The following is a 17,873-nucleotide window of genomic DNA, read 5'->3' on the forward strand; positions in this document are numbered from 1 at the left end:
CCTAAGTTCTGTGGAACAGTATCCTGAACTATTGGGCACAAGGCCACAGGCAACTTAGGGCTGGACAATTTTAGCTAGGGATCATCTCTGTGGACCTTATTGTGCATAATACTTGTCTAACCTTTCCTTTGCAGGAGTATTTGATTTGTATTATGCCTTACAACCAAGTGAATGTATATATGTATTTAGTTTGATAGTGGTATGTGAAACGTCTACCTGCTTGTAGTCATTTTTCTATAGTGTGTTTTGGCCATAATTAAATAACTGTATTTGTATGCATCCCAAGTGTAATTTGCGATTCCCATTGTGTGACCTCATTGTGGACCCTTTACAAGCTCACCACCTCTGAAGATCTTGGCCTAGACTGCCTGTCAACGCTACCTGAACTGGTTTGGCTACAGCTTCCCAGAGTTGTTCCTGTCGCAATATAGGTTGGCCTTCTATACATGTGTCCACCAGGCCAGAGGGTAGAAAATCAGTCCTAACAGGTGCAAATGCATTTTTGTCCAGATCTGGGGGAAAATGTTTTGCTGGATCACGCATCTGGAAAATCTAGTCACATGTGTTTGGGGTACTCCTACACCCACTGCCAATGAAGATTGGGCCCCCCTCATCGCAAACCTGGCCCACCCAGGTACAAATTACTAGGGCCAGGGCTGCGCTAGCTCCTCCTACAACTGCCAGGAGGGCAGTGTGCGGTTATTTAATCTGACACACACCAGTGAAATCATGGATAGCCCTAAACTCTGGGCCACCCAATGCCGCCCCCAACCCTCCTGCAAGCGCGTACCTTTCTGGCCCAGAGGTCGCTTCCGCCACCCCTCACCTCAGGTAGAGAACATGGCACCCACTCATGTCTCCGCCGCAGCACGGTACCTCGTGCCATCGCCCCTATTGTACAACTGGGGACTGACAGCCGCTCACTGTCCTGGAATTTGTCCCTTGTCACGCTGGGGCTGTGGAGAAATGCTGCACAACCACCAGGGGAAGAGGAGAAATGAAACAGAAACCTAGGCACCTGGCAAGCCTCCCTGGGGCACGGGCAGATGGGAGGGGACTCTTCTGGAAGACGCCCGTGCTGGGGAGGGGCGCAGCAGTTTTGTCTGTGAACCCCACTCAGGATTCCATCATTACCCACTGGGTCCCGACCATCGCTGCACCACAGTCACAGGTCAGTCAATGATTTCTTAATGTTGCACCTGTTGGTCAGTGGTTTTATTTTTTATTTTGGGGGGGCAGAGATGGGGCCTTCACTGGTTCCCCTGCAGTAAACAATAGCTAGGCCTTCCTTCAGAGTTAATGAAGTGTTATTTATATAGCGCCTAAATCCAAAGTGCTTATGATAATAATTAGTTGAGGGGCAGCTGGATCAGGGGTTGAGTGGTCCGGGTGCGGGGGGCGGCCAGTGAAGAGATCAAAGAGTTGAGGGTCAGGAAGCTGAAGGGCCCGGGTGGGTAGACCAGGGGCTGAAGGGTTCATGTCTGGGGGTCAAAATGCCAAGGGTCAAGAAGTGGGAGGGTCAACGAGCTAGAGGATAAAGGGTCAAACACATTGGAGAAAGGGGGGTGTCAGCGGCTTGAGGGTGGAGTTCAAGGCGCTGGGAGAAAAATTGAGGGCGTCTGGAGAATGCACGGTTGGGATATGGTGATGTGGGGTGCCAGTCTGGGGGTGAAAAGGGGGCGTTCAAAACCTGGAAGATTAAGGGATGAAAGTGCTTAAAGAGGCTGGGGCTTGGGGGTAAATGGGGTCGGGGCAGGAAGATGATGATCACGTGGCTCCGTGTTTAGGGAGAGTCTGGAGAGTGAAGGGGTGGGGCGTGCAAAGGGCTAGAGTGGAATGGTGAGTGTCAGAGGGGCGGACCCCAAGGGGCTGGAAGATGGGGTCAGGGGGTGGAAGAATAAGAGAGTATTGGGGTCATCTGAATGAAGGGTAAATGGTTCCTAGGGGGTGAAGGAGAGGGGCCGGGGTCAGATGATCAAAGAATGCAGCCTGGGACCAGGGACATGGCAGCGAAAGACTTAGAAGTTGAGGGGGCTTGAGGGTGAATGTTGAGGCCTTGGAGGTGAAGGGTGGGGCAGGGCAACTGGGCGACGATCGGCTGGCGTTGTGGGAGCAGGAGGATAAAGTGTGTGGGGAGGGGGTTCAGAGAGCAGATGACAAAGAAGGTTTGAGGGTGTGTGGTTGAGAGGTCTGGAGGATGCACCCGTGGTGACCAGAGGGTAGACAGATTAAGAGGGTTGGACCTGAGGGCTAGGAGATGGAGGGCGGGAGTCGGGGGACTGGAAGACGGAGGGCGGGAGCCAGGGGGCTTGAAGATGGAGGTCAGGAGCCAGGGGGCTAGAAGATGGGAGGGCGGGAGCCAGGTGGCTAGAAGATGGAGGGCTGGAGCCAGGGGGCTAGAAGATGGAGGGTGGAAGCCAGGGGGCTAGAAGATGGAGGGCGGGGGCCAGGGGGCTAGAAGATGGAAGACGGAAGCCAGGGGGCTAGAAGATGGAGGGCGGGGGCCAGGGGGCTAGAAGAAGAATGAGGGCGGGAGCCTGGGGACTGGAAGACGGAGGGTGGGAGCCAGGGGGCTAGAAGATGGAGGGCAGGATCCAGGGGGCTAGAAGATGGAGGACGGGAGCCAGGGGGCTAGAAGATAGAGGGTGGGAGCCAGGGGGCTAGAAGATGGAGGGCGGGAGCCAGGGGGCTAGAAGATGGAGGTCAGGAGCCAGGGGGCTTGAAGATGGAGGTCAGGAGGCAGGGGGCTGGAAGACGGAGGGCGGGAGCCAGGGGGCTTGAAGATGGCGGTCAGGAGCCAGGGGGCTAGAAGATGGAGGGTGGGAGCCGGGGGGCTAGAAGATGGAGGGCGGGAGGCAGGGGGCTGGAAGATGGAGGGTGGGAGCCAGGGGGCTGGAAGATGGAGTGCGGGAGCCAGGGGGCTAGAAGATGGAGGGCTGGAGCCAGGGGGCTAGAAGATGGAGGGCGGAAGCCAGGGGGCTAGAAGATGGAGGGCGGGGGCAAGGGGGCTAGAAGATGGAAGACGGAAGCCAGGGGGCTAGAAGATGGAGGGCGGGGGCCAGGGGGCTAGAAGATGGAAGATGGAAGCCAGGGGGCTAGAAGATGGAGGGCGGGGGCCAGGGGGCTAGAAGAAGAATGAGGGCGGGAGCCTGGGGACTGGAAGACGGAGGGGGGGAGCCAGGGGGCTTGAAGATGGAGGGCAGGAGCAAGGGGGCTAGAAGATGGAGGGCGGGAGCCAGGGGGCTAGAAGATGGAGGTCAGGAGCCAGGGGGCTAGAAGATGGAGGGTGGGAGGCGGGGGGCTAGAAGATGGAGGTCAGGAGCCAGGGGGCTTGAAGATGGAGGTCAGGAGCCAGGGGGCTAGAAGATGGAGGGCGGGAGGCAGGGGGCTGGAAGACGGAGGGCGGGAGCCAGGGGGCTTGAAGATGGAGGTCAGGAGCCAGGGGGCTAGAAGAAGATGGAGGGTGGGAGCCAGGGGGCTAGAAGATGGAGGGCGGGAGCCAGGGGGCTAGGAGATGGAGGGCGGGAGCCAGGGGACTGGAAATTGGAGGGCGGGAGCCAGGAGGCTAGAAGATGGAGGATGGGAGCCAGGCGGCTAGACGATGGAGGACGGGAGCCAGGTGGGTAGAAGATGGAGGGCGGGAGCCAGGGGGCTAGAAGATGGAGGGCGGGAGCCATGGGGCTAGAAGAAGATGTAGGGGCGGAGACAGGGGGCTAGAAGATGGAGGGCGGGAGCCAGGGGGCTAGAAGATGGAGGGCCGGAGCCAGGGGACTGGAAGATGGAGGGCGGGAGCTAGGGGGCTAGAAGATGGAGGGCTGGAGCCAGGGGGCTAGTAGATGGAGGGTGGAAGCCAGGGGGCTAGAAGATGGAGGGCGGGGGCCAGGGGGCTAGAAGATGGAGGGCGGGAGCCAGGGGACTGGAAGATGGAGGGCGGGAGCCAGGGGGCTAGACAATGGAGGGCGGGAGCCAGGGGGCTAGAAAATGGAGGCGGGAGCCAGGGGGCTAGAAAATGGAGGGCGGGAGCCAGGGGACTAGAAGATGGAGCGTGAGAGCCAGGAGGCTAGAAGATGGAGGGCGGGAGTCAGGGGGCTGGAAGATGGAGGGTGGGAGCCAGGGGGCTAGAAGAAGGAGGGAGCCAGGGGGCTAGAAGATGGAGGGCGGGAGCCAGGGGACTGGAAGATGGAGGGCGGGAGCCAGGGGACTAGAAGATGGAGCGTGAGAGCCAGGAGGCTAGAAGATGGAGGGCGGGAGTCAGGGGGCTGGAAGATGGAGGGTGGGAACCAGGGGGCTAGAAGATGGAGGGCGAGAGCCAGGAGGCTAGAAGATGGAGGGCGGGAGCCAGAGGGCTAGAAGATGGAGGGCAGGAGCCAGGGGACTGGAAGATGGAGGGCGGGAGCCAGGGGGCTAGAAGATGGAGGGCTGGAGCCAGGGGGCTAGAAGATGGAGGGCGGAAGCCAGGGGGCTAGAAGATGGAGGGTGAGAGCCAGGGGGCTAGAAGATGGAGGCCGGGAGCCAGGGGGCTAGAAGATGGAGGGCGGGGGATAGGGGGCTAGAAGAAGAATGAGGGCGGGAGTCTGGGGACTGGAAGACGGAGGGGGGGAGCCAGGGGGCTTGAAGATGGAGGGCAGGAGCAAGGGGGCTAGAAGATGGAGGGCGGGAGGCAGGGGGCTAGAAGATGGAGGGCGGGAGCCAGGGGGCTAGAAGATGGAGGGCGGGAGCCAGGGGGCTAGAAGATGGAGGGCGGAGCCAAGGGGCTAGAAGATGGAGGGTGGGAGCCAGAGGATTGGAAGATGGAGGGCAGGAGCCAGGGGGCTAGAAGATGGAGGCGGGACCCAGGGGGCTAGAAGAAGATGGAGGGCGGGAACCAGGGGGCTAGAAGATGGAGGGCGGGAGCCAGGGGGCTTGAAGATGGAGGGTGGGAGCCAGGGGTCTGGAAGATGGAGGGCGGGAATCAGGGGGCAAGAAGATGGAGGGCAGGAGCCAGGGGGCTGGAAGATGGAGGGCTGGAGCCAAGGGACTGGAAGATGGAGGGCGGGAGCCAGATGCTAGAAGATGGAGGTCAGGAGCCAGGGGACTGGAAGATGGAGGGCGGGAGCCAGGAGCAAGAAGATGGAGGGCGGGAGCCAGGGGGCTAGAAGATGGAGGGCCAGAGCCAGGGGACTGGAAGATGGAGGGCGGGAGCCAGGGGGCTAGAAGATGGAGGGCTGGAGCCAGGGGGCTTGTAGATGGAGGGTGGAAGCCAGGGGGCTAGAAGATGGAGGGCGGGAGCCATGGGGCTGGAAGATGGAGGGCAGGAGCCCGGGGGCTGGAAGATGGAGGGTGGTAACCAGGGGGCTAGAAGATGGAGGGCGGGAACCAGGGGGCTGGAAGGTGGAGGGTGGGAGCCAGGGGGCTGGAAGATGGAGGGCGGGAGCCAGGGGGCTAGAAGATGGAGGACGGAAGCCAGGGGGCGAGAATATGGAGGGCGGGAGCCAGGGGGCTAGAAGATGGAGGACGGGAGCCAGGGGGCTAGAAGATGGAGGGCGGGGTTAGGGGGCTAGAAGAAGAATGAGGGCGGGAGTCGGGGGACTGGAAGATGGAGTGCAGGATCCAGGGGGCTAGAAGATGGAGTGCGGGAGCCAGGGGGCTAGAAGATGGAGGGTGGGAGCCAGGGGGCTAAAAGATGGAGGGCGGGAGCCAGGGGGCTAGAAGATGGAGGGCGGGAGCCAGGGGACTGGAAGATGGAGGGCGGGAGCCAGGGGGCTAGAAAATGGAGGCCGGAGCCAGGGGCCTAGAAGAAGATGGAGGGTGGGAGCCAGGGGGCTAGAAGAAGGAGGGCGGAAACCAGGGGGCTGGAAATTGGAGGGTGGGAGCCAGGGGGCGAGAAGATGGAGGGGGGGAGCCAGGGGCCTAGAAGATGGAAGGCAGGAGTCAGGGGTTAGAAGATGGAGGGCGGGAACCAGGGGGCTGGAAGATGGAGGGCGGGAGCCAGGGGGCTGGAAGATGGAGGGCGGGAGCCAGGGGGCTAGAAGATGGAGGGCGGGAGCCATGGGGCTGGAAGATGGAGGGCAGGAGCCCGGGGGCTGGAAGATGGAGGGTGGTAACCAGGGAGCTAGAAGATGGAGGGCGGGAGCCGGGGTGCTGGAAGATGGAGGGCGGGAGCCAGGGGGCTAGAAGATGGACGGCGGGAGCCATGGGGCTGAAAGATGGAGGGCAGGAGCCCGGGGGCTGGAAGATGGAGGGTGGTAACCAGGGGGCTAGAAGATGGAGGGCGGGAGCCATGGGGCTGGAAGATGGAGGGCAGGAGCCCGGGGGCTGGAAGATGGAGGGTGGTAACCAGGGGGCTAGAAGATGGAGGGCGGGAACCAGGGGGCTGTAAGGTGGAGGGTGGGAGCCAGGGGGCTGGAAGATGGAGGGCGGGAGCCAGGGGGCTAGAAGATGGAGGGCGGGAGCCATGGGGCTGGAAGATGGAGGGCAGGAGCCCGGGGGCTGGAAGATGGAGGGTGGTAACCAGGGGGCTAGAAGATGGAAGATGGGAGCTTGGGTGCTGGAAGATGGAGGGCTGGAGCCAGGGGGCTAGAAGAAGATGGAGGGTGGGAGCCAGGGGGCTAGAAGATGGAGGGCGGGAGCCAGGGGGCTAGGAGATGGAGGGCGGGAGCCAGGGGACTGGAAATTGGAGGGCGGGAGCCAGGGGGCTAGAAGATGGAGGATGGGAGCCAGGCGGCTAGACGATGGAGGCCGGGAGCCTGGTGGGTAGAAGATGGAGGGCGGGAGGCAGGGGGCTAGAAGATGGAGGGCGGGAGCCAGGGGGCTAGAAGAAGATGTAGGGGCGGAGACAGGGGGCTAGAAGATGGAGGGCGGGAGCCAGGGGGCTAGAAGATGGAGGGCCGGAGCCAGGGGACTGGAAGATGGGGGGCGGGAGCCAGGGGGCTAGAAGATGGAGGGCTGGAGCCAGGGGGCTAGTAGATGGAGGGTGGAAGCCAGGGGGCTAGAAGATGGAGGGCGGGGGCCAGGGGGCTAGAAGATGGAGGGCGGGAGCCAGGGGACTGGAAGATGGAGGGCGGGAGCCATGGGGCTAGAAAATGGAGGTGGGAGCCAGGGGCCTAGAAGAAGATGGAGGGTGGGAGCCAGGGGGCTAGAAGAAGGAGGGAGCCAGGGGGCTAGAAGATGGAGGGCGGGAGCCAGGGGACTGGAAGATGGAGGGCGGGAGCCAGGGGGCTAGAAAATGGAGGCGGGAGCCAGGGGGCTAGAAAATGGAGGGCGGGAGCCAGGGGACTAGAAGATGGAGCGTGAGAGCCAGGAGGCTAGAAGATGGAGGGCGGGAGTCAGGGGGCTGGAAGATGGAGGGTGGGAACCAGGGTGCTAGAAGATGGAGGGCGGGAGCCAGGAGGCTAGAAGATGGAGGGCGGGAGCCAGAGGGCTAGAAGATGGAGGGCAGGAGCCAGGGGACTGGAAGATGGAGGGCGGGAGACATGGGACTAGAAGATGGAGGGCGGGAGCCATGGGGCTAGAAGATGGAGGGCGGGAGCCATGGGACTGGAAGATGGAGGGCGGGAGCCAGAGGGCTAGAAGATGGAGGGTGTGAGCCAGGAGCTAGAAGATGGAGGGCGGGAGCCAGGGAGCTGGAAGATTTATCGCCGTGATAAAGGGTCTATGGATGAGGGGCTGCGTTCATCTGGCTGGAGAATCAGGGCTCGAGGGTCACTTGGCTGAAGGATGAAGTATGAGAGTCAATGTCTTGTGGACTGAGAGAATGGAGGGATAAGCGGGAGGGGGCTGATGGATAAAGAAGTGGGTGTCAGAGGCGTGAAGGATTGGGGTTATGGGGATAGAGGATGGTGCTGTGGGAGGGATAGGGCTGGAACACATGGAGTGAGGGTGAGGACGGTGAGAGAATGAAAATGTGCAGGTTCAGAAGGACTGGAAGATGGAGGGTGGGAGCCAGGAAGCTAGAAGATGGAGGGTGGGAGCAAGGGGGCTAGAAGATGGAGGGCGGGAGCCAGGGGGCTGGAAGATGGAGGGCGGGAGCCAGGGGGCTGGAAGATGGAGGGCGGGAGCCAGGGGGCTGGCAGATGGAGGGTGGGAACCAGGGGGCTAGAAGATGGAAGGCGGGAGCGGGGGTGCTGGAAGATGGAGGGCGGGAGCCAGGGGGCTAGAAGAAGATGGAGGGTGGGAGCCAGGGGGCTGGAAGATGGAGGGCGGGAGCCAGGGGGCTAGGAGATGGAGGGCGGGAGCCAGGGGACTGGAAATTGGAGGGCGGGAGCCAGGGGGCTAGAAGATGGAGGACGCAAGCCAGGGGGGTAGATATTGGAGGGCGGGAACCAGGGGGCTAGAAGATGGAGGGCGAGAGCCAGGGGACTAGAAGAAGATGGAGGGCCAGAGCCAGGGGGCTAGAAGATGGAGGGCGGGAGCCAGGGGGCTAGAAGATGGAGGGTGGGAGCCAGGGGACTGGAAGATGGAGGGCGGGAGTCAGGGGGCTAGAAGATGGAGGGCTGGAGCGAGGGGGCTAGAATATGGAGGGCGGAAGCCAGGGGGCTAGAAGATGGAGAGCGGGAGCCAGGGGGCTAGAAGATGGAGGCCGTAAGCCAGGGGGCTAGAAGATGGAGGGCGGGGGCCAGAGGGCTAGAAGAAGAATGAAGGCGGGAGCCAGGGGACTGGAAGACAGAGGGCGGGAGCCAGGGGGCTAGAAAATGGAGGGCAGGAGCCAGGGGGCTAGAAAATGGAGGGTGGGAGCCAGGTGGCTAGAAGATGGAGTGCGGGAGCCAGGGGGCTAGAAGATGGAGGGCGGGAGCCAGGTGGCTAGCAGATGAAGGGCGGGAGCCAGGGGGCTAGAAAATGGAGGCGGGAGCCAGGGGGCTAGAAGAAGATGGAGGGTGGGAGCCAGGGGGCTAGAAGATGGAGGGCAGGAGCCAGGGGGCTAGAAGATGGAGGGTGGGAGCCAGGAGGCTAGAAGATGGAGGGCGGAAGCCAGAGGGCTGGAAGATGGAGGGTGGGAACCAGGGGGCTAGAAGATGGAGGGCGGGAGCAAGGGGGCTAGAAGATGGAGGGCGGGAGCCAGCGGGCTAGAAGATGGAGGGCGGGAGCCAGGGGCCTGGAAGATGGAGGGCGGGAGCCAGGGGGCTAGAAGATGGAGGGCTGGAGGCAGGGGCTAGAAGATGGAGGGCAGAAGCCAGGGGGCTAGAAGATGGAGGGCGGGAGCCAGGGGGCTGAAGATGGAGGACGGGAGCCAGGGGGCTAGAAGATGGAGGGCGGGGGTTAGGGGGCTTGAAGAAGAATGAGGGCGGGAGTCTGGGGACTGGAAGATGGAGGGTGGGAGCCAGGGGGCTAGAAGATGGAGGGCGGGAGCCAGGGGGCTAGAAGATGGAGTGCGGGAGCCAGGGGGCTAGAAGATGTAGGGCGGAGCCAAGGGGCTAGAAGATGGAGGGCTGGAGCCAGGGGACTGGCAGACGGAGGGCAGGAGCCAGGGGGCTAGAAGATGGAGGCGGGAGCCAGGGGGCTAGAAGAAGATGGAGGGCGGGTGCCAGGGCGCTAGAAGATGGAGGGCGGGAGCCAGGGGGCTAGAAGATGGAGGGTGGGAGCCAGGGGGCTGGAAGATGGAGGGCGGGAACCAGGGGGCTAGAAGATGGAGGGCAGGAGCCAGGGGGCTAGAAGATGGGGGGCTGGAGCCAGGGGACTGGAAGATAGAGGGCGGGAGCCAGGGGGCTAGAAGATGGAGGTCAGGAGCCAGGGGACTGGAAGATGGAGGGCGGGAGCCAGGGGGCTGGAAGATGAAGGGCAGGAGCCAGGAGCTAGAAGATGGAGGGCGGGAGCCAGGGGGCTGGAAGATGGAGGGCGGGAGCCAGGGCGCTAGAAGATGGAGGGCGGGAGCCATGGGGCTAGAAGATGGAGGGCGGGAACCAGGAGCTAGAAGATGGAGGGCGGGAGCCAGGGGGCTGGAAGATGAATCGCCATGATCAAGGGTCTATGGATGAGGGGCTGCGGTCATCTGGCTGGAGAATCAGGGTTCGAGGGTCACTTGGCTGAAGGATGAAGTATGAGAGTTAATGTCTTGTGGGCTGAGAGAATGGAGGGATAAGCGGGAGGGGCCTGGGGGATAAAAAGGTGGGTGTCAGAGGTGTGAAGGACTGGGGTTATGGGGATAGAGGATGGTGCTGTGGGAGGGATAGGGCTGGAACACATGGAGTGAGGGTGAGGACGGAGAGAGAATGAAAATGTGCAGGTTCAGAAGGACCGGAGGATGGGGATGGGCGGGGGTCAGTGAATGAAGCAGATAGAGTCATGCAGGATGACAGGGCTGACCCATGAGGGGGTGAAGGGTCCGGGACTGGAGGATTGGGATGGACGGGCGTCAGTGAATGAAGAAAATAGAGTCATACAGGATGACAGGGCTGACCCATGAGGGGGTGAAGGGTCCTGGCCTACGGATGGGGATGGGCAGCATGAAGGGACTGGGGCTGAGGATGGGGATGGGCGGGGAGCAGTGAATGAAGCAGATACAGTCATGAAGGATGAGAGGGCTGGCCCATGAGGGGTGAAGGGTCTGGGACTGGAGGATGGGGATGGGCGGGGGTCAGTGGATAAAGCAGATAGAGTCGTACAGGATGACAGGGCTGACCCATGAGGGGGTGAAGGGTCCTGGCCTACGGATGGGGATGGGCAGCATGAAGGGTCTGGGCTGAGGATGAGGATGGGCGGGGAGCAGTGAATGAAGCAGATACAGTCATGCAAGATGAGAGGGCTAGCCCATGAGAGGGTGAAGGGTCCGAGGCTGAGGATGGGGATGAGTGGGGGTCTCTGAATGAAGCAGACAGAGTCATGCAGGGTAAGAGGGATGGCCCATGAGGGGGTGAAGGGTCCGTGGGTGGAGGATGGGGATGGCCCGGGGTCAGTGAATGAAGCAGATAGGGTCATGCAAGATGAGAGGGCTGGCCCATGAGGCGGTGAAGCGTACGGGTGTGGTGGATAGGGATGGCCGGCACAAAGGGTCTGGGGCTGAGGATGGGGATGGCCAGGTGTCAGTGAATGAAAAAGATAGAGTCATTCAGGATGAGAGGGGTGGCCCATGAGGGGGTGAATGGTCTGGGGTCTGAGAATGGGGATGGACGGGATTAAGGGTCTGGGGCTGAGAATGAGGATGGGCGGGTGTCAGTGAATGAAGCAGATAGAGTCATGCTTGATGAGAGGGCTGACCCATGAGGGGGTGAAGGGTCTGGGGCTGGAGGATGGGGATGGGCGGGGGTCAGTGAATGAAGCAGATAGAGTCATGCAGGATAAGAGGGCTGGCCCATGAGGGGGTGAAGGGTCTGGGGCTGGAGTAATGGGATGGGCGGGGGTCAGTGAATGAAGTAGAGTCATACAAGATGAGAGGGCTGGCCCATGAGGGGGTGAAGGGTCCGGGGCTGGTAGATAGGGATGGCTGGGATGAAGGGTCTGGGGCTGGAGGATGGGGATGGGCGGGGGTCAGTGAATGAAGCAGATAGAGTCATGCAGGTTGAGAGGGCTGGCCCATGATGGGGTGAACGGTCTGGGGCTGGAGGACGGGGATGGGTGGGGGTCAGTGAATGAAGCAGATAGAGTCATGCAGGATGAGTGGGCTAGCCCATGAGGGTGTGAAGTGTCCGGGGCTGAGAATGGGGATGGGCGGGGTCAGTGAATGATGCAGATAGAGTCATGCAGAGTAAGAGGTCTGGCCTATGAGGGGGGGATGGGTCCAGGACTGGAGGATGGGGATGGGCGGGGGTCAGTGAATGAAGTAGATATAGTCATGCAGGATGAGAGGGCTGGCCGGTGAGGGGGTAATGGGTCTGGGGTTCAGGATGGGGATGGCTGGGATGAAGGGTCCGGGGCTGAGGATGGGATGGGCGGGGGTCACTGAATGAAGCACATAGAGTCATGCAGGGTTAGAGGGCTGGCCCATGAGGGGGGGATGGGTCTGGGGCTGAGGATGGGGATGGGCGGGTGCCAGTGAATGAAGCAGATAGCGTCATGCACAATGAGAGGGGGGGTGATGGGTCCGGGGCTGAGAATGGGGATGGCCGGGCATCAGTGAATGAAGCAGATAGAGTCTTGGAGGGTAAGAGGGCTGGCCCATGAGGGGGTGATGGGTCTGGGACTGAGGATGGGGATGGGCGGGGGCCAGTGAATGAACAGATAGAGTCATGCAGGATGAGAGGGCAGGCCAAAGAGGGGGTGATGGGTCTGGGGCTGAGGATGGGGATGGGCGGGGGTCAGTGAATGAAGCAGATAGAGTCATGCAGGATGAGAGGGCTGGTCCATGAGGCGGTGAAGGGGCCGGGGCTGAGGATGGGGATGGCTGGAGGTCAGGGAATGAAGCAGATAGAGTCATGCAGGGTAAGAGGGCTGGCCCATGAGGGGTTGAAGGGTCCGGGGCTGAGGATGGGGATGGCCGGGAGTCAGTGAAGGAAGAAGATAAAGTCATGCAGGATGAGTGGGCTGGCCCATGAGTGGGTGAAGGGTCCGGGGCTGGATGATGGGGATGGGTGGGGGTCAGTGAATAAAGCAGATAGAGTCATGGAGGATGAGAGCACTGGCCCGTGAGGGGGTGACCGGTCCGGAGCCTGAGGATGGGGATGGGCGGGTGTCAGTGAATGAATCAGATAGAGTCATGCAGGATGAGAGGGCTGGCCCATGAGGGGGTGACGGGTCTGGGGCTCAGGATGGGGATGGCTGGGATGAGGGGTCCGGGGCTGAGGATGGGGATGGGCGGGGTCAGTGAATGAAGCAGACAGAGTCATGCAGGGTAAGAGGGCTGGCCCATGAGGGGGTGAAGGGTCCGGGGATGAGGATGAGGATGGGCAGGTTCAGTGAATGAAGCAAATAGAGTCTTGCAGGATAAGAGGGCTGGCCCACGAGGGGGTGAAGGGTCCGGAGCTGAGGATGGGGATGGGCGGGGGTCAGTGAATGAAGCACATAGAGTCATGCAGGATAAGAGGGCTGGCGCCTTCGGTGGTGAAGGGTCCAGGGCTGGAGAATGGGGATGGGCGGGGGGTCAGTGAATGAAGCAGATAGAGTCATGCAGGTTGAGAGGGCTGGCCCATGAGGCGGTGAAGGGTCCGGGACTGGAGGATGGGGTTGGGCGGGGGTCAGTGAATGAAGCAGATAGAGTCATGCAGGATGAGAGGGCTGGTCGATGAGGGGGTGAAGGGTTTAGGGCTAAGGATGAGGATGGGCGAGGGTCAGAGAATGAAGCAGATAGAGTCATGCAGGGTAAGAGGGCTGGCCATGACGGGGTGAAGGGTCCGGGACTGGAGGATGGGGACGGGTCGGAGGTCATTGAATGAAGTAGATAGAGTCATGCAGGATGAGAGGGCTGGCCCATGAGGGGGTGAAGGTTCCAGAGCTAAAGATGGGAATGAGCGGGGGTCAGTGAATGAAGCAGATAGAGCCAGGCAAGATGAGAGGGCTGGCCCATGAGGGGGTGACGGGTCTGGGGCTCAGGATGGGGATGGCTAGCATGAAGGGTCCAGGGCTAAGGATGGGGATGGGTGGGAGTCAGTGAATGAAGCACAAAGAGTCATGCAGGATAAGAGGGCTGGCCCATGAGGGGGTGAAGGGTCTGGGGCTGGAGGATGGGGATGGGCGGGGACCAATGAATGAAGAAGATAGAGTCATGCAGTGTAAGAGGGCTGGCCCATGAGAAGATGAATGGTCTGGGGTTGAGGATGGGGATGGGCGGTGGTCAGTGAATGATGCAGATAGAGTCATGCAGGATGAGAGGGCTGTCCCATGAGGGGTGAAGGGTCTGGGGCTGGAGGATGGGGATGGGTGGGAGTCAATGAATGAAGTGGATAAAGTCATGCAGAATGAGAGGGCTGGCCCATGTGGGGGTGAAGGGTCTGGGGCTGGAGGATGGGGATGGGTGGGGGTCAGTGAATGAAGCAGATAGAGTCATGCAGGATGAGACAGCTGGCCCATGAGGCGGTGAAGGGTCCGGGCTGAGGATGGGGATGGCCGGGGGTCAGTGAATGAAGCAGATAGAGTCATGCAGGATGAGAGGGATGGCCCATGAGGCGGTGAAGGGTCCGGGCTGAGGATGGGGTTGGCCGGGGGTCAGGGAATGAAGCAGATAGAGTCATGCAGGATGAGAGGGCTGGCCAAAGAGGGGGTGATGGGTCTGGGGCTGAGGATGGGGATGGGCGGGGGTCAGTGAATGAAGCAGATAGAGTCATGCAGGGTGAGAGGGCTGGCCCATGAGGCGGTGAGGCATTCGGGTCTGGTGGATAGGGATGGCCGGCATGAAGGGTCTGGGGCTGAGGATGGGGATGGCCGGGATGAATGGTCCAGGGCTGAGGATGGGGATGGGCGGGGGTCAGTGAATGAAGCAGATAGAGTCATGCAGGATTAGAAGGCTGACCCAGGAGGGGGTGAAGGGTCTGGGTCTGAGGATGGGGATGGCCAAGATGAAAGATCCGCGGCTGAGGATGGGGATGGGTGGGGTCTGTGAATGAAGCAGATAGAGTCATGCAGGATGAGAGGGCTGGCCCATGAGACGGTGAAGGGTCCGGGGCTGAGGATGGGGATGGGCGGGGGTCAGTGAATGAAGCACATAGAGTCATGCAGGATAAGAGGGCTGTCCCCTTTGGTGGCGAAGGGTCCAGGGCTGGAGGATGGGGATGGGCGGGGGTCAGTGAATGAAGCAGATAGAGTCATGCAGGTTGAGAGGGCTGGCCTATGAGGCGGTGAAGGGTCCAGGACTGGAGGATGGGGTTGGGCGGGGGTCAGTGAATGAAGCAGATAGAGTCATTCAGGGTAAGAGGGCTGGCCATGACGGGGTGAAGGTTCTGGGACTGGAGGATGGGGACGGGTCGGAGGTCATTGAATGAAGTAGAGTCATGCAGGATGAGAGGGCTGGCCCATGAGGGGGTGAAGGTTCCAGAGCTAAAGATGGGTCTGAGCGGGGGTCAGTGAATGAAGCATATAGAGTCATGCAAGATGAGAGGGCTGGCCCATGAGGGGGTGACGGGTCTGGGGATCAGGATGGGGATGGCTGGAATGAAGGGTCCAGGGCTATGGATGGGGATGGGCGGGGGTCAGTGAATGAAGCACAAAGAGTCATGCAGGATAAGAGGGCTGGCCCATGAGGGGGTGAAGGGTCTGGGGCTGAGGGATGGGGATGGGTGGGGACCAATGAATGAAAAATTAGAGCCATACAGTGTAAGAGGGCTGGCCCATGAGGGGATGAATGGTCTGGGGTTGAGGATGGGGATGGGCGATGGTCAGTGAATGATGCAGATAGAGTCATGCAGGATGAGAGGGCTGTCCCATGAGGGGTGAAGGGTCTGGGGCTGGAGGATAGAGATGGGCAGGGGTAGTGAATGAAGCAGAGAGAGTCATGCAGGGTAAGAGGGCTGGCCCTTGAGAGGGTGAAGGGTGCTGGACTGAGGATGGGGATGGGTGGGGTCAGTGAATGAAGCAGATACAGTCATGCAGGATGAGAGGGCTGGACCATGAGGCGGTGAAGGGGCCGGGGCTGAGGATGGGGATGGCTGGAGGTCAGGGAATGAAGCAGATAGAGTCATGCAGGGTAAGAGGGCTGGTCCGCGAGGGGTTGAAGGGTACGGGGCTGAGGATGGGGATGGCCGAGATCAAGGGTCCAGGGCTGTGGATGGGGATGGGCGGGGTCTGTGAATGAAGCAGATAGAGTCATGCAGGATGATAGGGCTGGCCCATAAGGTAGAGGAGGGTCCGGGGCTGAGGATGTGGATGGGCGGGGGTCAGTGAATGAAGCATATAGAGTCATGCAGGATGAGAGGGCTGGCCCATTAGGGGGTGAAGGCTCTGGGACTGGAGGATGGGGATGGACGGGGGTCAGTGAATGAAGCAGATAGAGTCATGCAGGATGAGAGGGCTGGCCCATGAGGTCGGTGAGGCGTTCAGGTCTGGTGGATAGGGATGGCCGGCATGAAGGGTCTGGGGCTGAGGATGGGGATGGCCGGGTGTCAGTGAAATAAGAAGATAGAGTCATTCAGGATGAGAGGGGTGGCCCATGAGGGGGTGAAGGGTATGGGGTCTGAGAATGGGGATGGGCGGGATTATGGGTCTGGGGCTGAGGATGGGGATGGCCGGGGTCAGTGAATGAAGCAGATAGAGTCATGCATAATGAGAGGGCTGACCCATGAGGGGGTGAAGGGTCTGGGGCTGGAGGATGGGGATGGGCGGGGGTCAGTGAATGAAGCAGATAGAGTAATGCAGGATAAGAGGGCTGGCCCATGAGGGGGTGAAGGGTGTGGGGCTGGAGGAATGGGATGGGTGGGGGTCAGTGAATGAAGCAGATAAAGTAGTGCAGGATGAGAGGGCTGGCCCATGAGGGGGGGTGGGTCTGGGGCTTGAGGATGGGGATGGCCAGGATGAAGGGTCCAGGGCTGAGGATGGGGATGGGCGGGGGTCAGTGAATGAAGGAAATAGAGTAATGCAGGTTGAGAGGGCTGGCCCATGAGGCGGTGAAGGGTCGGGGGCTGGAGGATTAGGATGGGCGGGGGTCAGTGAAAGAAGTAGATAGAGTCATACAGGATGAGAGGGCTGGCCCATGAGGGGGTGAAGGGTCCGGGTCTGGTAGATAGGGATGGCTGGGATGAAGGGTCTGTGGCTGGAGGATGGGGATGGGTCGGAGTCAATGAATGAAGCGGATAAAGTCATGCAGAATGAGAGGGCTGGCCCATGACGGGGTGAAGGGTCTGGGGCTGGAGGATGGGGAAGGGCAGGCGTCATTGAATGAAGCAGATAGAGTAATGCAGGGTAAGAGGGCTGGCCCATGATGGGGTGAATGGTCTGGGGCTGGAGGACGGGGATGGGTGGGGGTTAGTGAATGAAGCAGATAGAGTCATGCAGGATGAGAGGGCTGGCCCATGAGGCGGTGAAGGGTCTGGGACTGGAGGATGGGGATGGCCGGGCATCAGTGAATGAAGCAGATAGAGTCATGCAGGGTAAGAGGGCTGGCCCATGAGGGGGTGAAAGGTCCGGGACTGGAGGATGGGGATGGGCGGGGGCCAGTGAATGAAGCAGATGGAGTCATGCAGGATGAGAGGGATGGCCCATGAGGCGGTGAAGGGTCTGGGCTGAGGATGGGGTTGGCCGGGGGTCAGGGAATGAAGCAGATAGAGTCATGCAGGGTAAGAGGGCTGGCCCATGAGGGGGTGATGGGTCTGGGGCTGAGGATGGGGATGGGCGGGGGCCAGTGAATGAACAGATAGTCATGCAGGATGAGAGGGCTGGGCAATGAGGGGGTGATGGGTCCGGGGGTGGAGGATGGGGATGGCCCGGCGTCAGTGAATGAAGCAGATAGGGCCATGCAAGATGAGAGGGCTGGCCCATGAGGCGGTGAAGCATTCGGGTCTGGTGGATAGGGATGGCCGGCATGAAGGGTCTGGGGGAGATGATGAGGATGGCCGGGTGTCAGTGAATGAAGAAGATAGAGTCATTCAGGATGAGAGGAGTGGCCCATGAGGGGGTGAAGGGTCTGGGGTCTGATAATGGGGATGGCCGGGATGAAGGTGCTGGTGCTGAGAATGGGGATGGGCGGGGGTCAGTGAATGAAGCAGATAGAGTCATGCATGATAAGAGGGCTGACCCATGAGGGGGTGAAGGGTCTGGGGCTGGAGGATGGGGATGGGCGGGGGTCAGTGAATGAAGCAGATAGAGTCATGTAGGATAAGAGGGCTGGCCCATGAGGGGGTGAAGGGTCTCGGGCTGGAAGAATGGGATGGGTGGGGGTCAGTAAATGAAGCAGATAAAGTATTGCAGGATGAGAGGGCTGGCCCATGAGGGGATGAAGGGTCTGGGGCTTGAGGTTGGGGGTGGGCAGGGGTCAGTGAATGAAGTAGATAGAGTCATACAGGATGAGAGGGCTGGACCATGAGGGGGTGAAGGGTCCGGGG

The 17,873-nt window shown here is 60.8% G+C and overlaps 1 protein-coding gene across 1 annotated transcript in view; it reads left to right on the top strand.

The window, feature by feature from the left end:
• The first annotated feature begins 1,071 nt into the window (after nt 1-1,071).
• Nucleotides 1,072-17,873, top strand: part of LOC138521977 (decapping and exoribonuclease protein-like) — a 263,723-nt gene continuing 246,921 nt past the window's right edge. Inside the window, exon 1 of the mRNA XM_069635170.1 lies at nt 1,072-1,171. The gene's annotated coding sequence lies outside the window, so the exon portion shown is untranslated. The remainder of the gene's footprint in view (nt 1,172-17,873) is intronic.

The sequence above is a fragment of the Ambystoma mexicanum genome, chromosome 13, assembly GCF_040938575.1.
Source record: "Ambystoma mexicanum isolate Mex_15411 chromosome 13, UKY_AmexF1_1, whole genome shotgun sequence".
Classification (NCBI taxonomy): domain Eukaryota; kingdom Metazoa; phylum Chordata; class Amphibia; order Caudata; family Ambystomatidae; genus Ambystoma; species Ambystoma mexicanum.